Source organism: Stegastes partitus, unplaced genomic scaffold, assembly GCF_000690725.1.
Source record: "Stegastes partitus isolate 25-593 unplaced genomic scaffold, Stegastes_partitus-1.0.2 Scaffold667, whole genome shotgun sequence".
NCBI classification, from domain to species: Eukaryota; Metazoa; Chordata; class Actinopteri; family Pomacentridae; genus Stegastes; species Stegastes partitus.
In genome coordinates this window covers 356,740-359,513 of record NW_007578398.1, presented here as the reverse complement: position 1 = coordinate 359,513, position 2,774 = coordinate 356,740, and positions in this window count along the sequence as shown.

Sequence of the window (2,774 nt, the reverse complement as noted above, 5' to 3'; positions counted from 1 at the left end):
CTGAGCGTAAAGCTGCGTTTTTTGTTCCTCATTAATTCAACATTTAACATGTAAGAGGAAGATTGTGTCATTTCCTGCGTGAAAAGTTACGTAATCTTGCTCAATGAATGAAAAAAAGTGACATTAGACTAAAAACAGACTCAGTAAACATCTTGTTTTCTCTGCTCAGCTCCTTCTTCTGAGACGCTGCATCCTCGATCACAACACTTTCCAAACACGAGAGCAACTTCAGTGACTTCATGTGACAGATGTCTGTGCTTGTGGCTCGTATCAGAAACCCGACGTCACGTAACTCCATGAACAAAGTAAACGACGTGAGACTGGTGACGGTGTCGAGCTCTTTGGCTTGTGTTACCAAGGAAACCACTGTGGGTCCTAATGAAGCACATCAGCAGTGAGTTGACAGTTAAAACGGCTAATTAACAACATTGTTAGATGTTTTAACGCTTCACTTTGATTGTGGCTCATTTAGTCATGATATCAATATCATGCATAAAGAAAAACATACTGGCTAATGCTCCTAAACATTTTTGATTTGATTGTTAAGACATGTATGCAAGGAGCAGGGTGGTTTACATTTGAGGAAAAAAAATGTAAAACTGTTTTTTCTTGTTACTAATCAGCTGACATATATGCTGATATCAGTATATCTGTTATAAGCACACAGCTGTTGATGTTACGGGCGTAAAACAGACATTTTCACCTGTGCAACACCTTTGCCGGCTGGACTTTGGAGCCCACTTGTTGTCAGTGTTCAGTTTTTTTCACATTTGGGTGTGAAATGGATCTGCGGGAGCCACCGGGGCTCACTGTTAGCTGTATAGTCGATGCACAAAGCATATGTCCACAAAGTAAAAGGGTCACGCCGTGGAAGTTTGGCTGCACGCTCCTTTCAACAGAAGAACTGTCTCCACATTGCATTCCTCCTTGGAAAAGAAAAAGAAGTCATGTGTGCATGCCTTAAAGGTGCAATTCACCTAAATCATGCACACATAAAACATTTTTTTCAGGTGACCAGAGCAGCGTCTAACCAGCGGGTGATCCGTTCTGTGAGCACAACAAATGAAACTCAACTCAAAAGTCTCACATATTAGGGGCCAAACGGATGATGGTAATATCTTTTGTCACCCGAGATGCACCTTTTCCAAACATACGATCCCAGAACACAGCGGTTGGACCGGTGTGACGGCAGTAGGAGTGTCTACGATGCCCACGGCTGCTGCAGTGACATTCAACCGGGCCCTCCTCTCCACAGCTGGATGTTTTAGTGCTTGCTGACTCAAGGGACGCTGCCGTCACCGGAGCATTCATGAGGGAGCAGGCATCAAGGCGTGACATTGAGGACCTTGGGGAGCAGCGCCCGTGAAATAGTTCATTGCAGGTGTCCGAGGAGGAACAGTGGTGCTTCTGCAGAGGACACAAAAGTTCCTCCGGTGACTAATTTGTCTGTGTAATGCGGCCTGACCTTGGTGAGAGCTCCTCCGCCGAGGAGCAGGAGCGTCCAGGCCGGGTGACGGCGCTCCCCCTCCGCCTGAACGCCACGCTGAGCAGCAGCCACCCTGGCTCCTGACTGTTAGCCCTTTGGTATGTTGGTGAAGCTTGGTGCATATTTAATCCCATTTTCCAGCTCACTTCCTGCTGTTTTCAACCTCAATTCCCATTGGCTGCCCGAAGCGTGTGGCTTTCCAGACCCGACCCTCCACATAGCACTCCAGCTGCTGTGGAAATGTGGTCGATGCACGCCATGCTGGCCCCAGTTCCTGTTTACCCCGTGACTCTGACAATTTTGGAGCAGATTGGCAAATAAGGAAAGGTGATATTTTGAAACAGGGACATAATACGATGTGAGTTGACCATCTCTTGACCTGTCTGATGGGTTGAAGTACAGATATAACATAATAAGCTGCCTTTACTTCGGCCCTGTGCTGATAGAAGGGTGAACATTTAAAAGGAAAACCTAAAAAACCTGCAACATGCACCACGTGGTGCAATTAAGATCTTACCCTCCAATCACTGTGGCATGTCTAAAATGCTGAGCAGTTGATTCAGATTTTGAATCAAGATGACAGAAGAAAAAGATCTGAGTGACACTGAGAGAGGGTTCGTGATGGCAGGAGCTTCAGTTGCAAAAAACAGACAACTCCGTCTTCACAAACCTTCAGAAAGCCCACTGTTCCATCATCTACCTGAGACGATATCAATCAAAGTTAAGTTATCTACCGAGTCAAATCCACTCAACTTCAGTTTGATCGATATCATCTCAAACAACAACAAAAATAAGTTCTCTGAAAATCTACAAAAATGGAGTTACCTGTTTTTGCAAATGAACTCTTCATAATACTCAGCTGTCTCGTGGAACTTGTGCCTCAAGTGACATCTGCATGAAGACATCAATAATAAGGGTCCAGGACCGTGATGGACGGTGTGTGTTTGATGACTGTGATGCTCGTATGCTCATGTGATATGTAAAGAAAACAGAAGGGCAGCTCCTCCTCAACAAATAAACAGAGTTTGATATTATCGTCGGGCGTTGTTGCACAAAATACTCATTTTAAAGATGAATTCCACATTGAGGGGATCTGGGGGCTGCAAGGTGGAGCAATGGTTAGCATCATCGCCTCACAGATAGAAGGTCGCCGGTTTGCATCCCGATGAGGACACCTGGGATCTTTCTGCATGGAGTCTCCATGTTCTCCCCGTGCAGCGTGGGTTCTCTCCGGGTTCTCCAGCTTCCTCCCACAGTCCAGAAACATGCTGAGGTTAATTGGTGATGT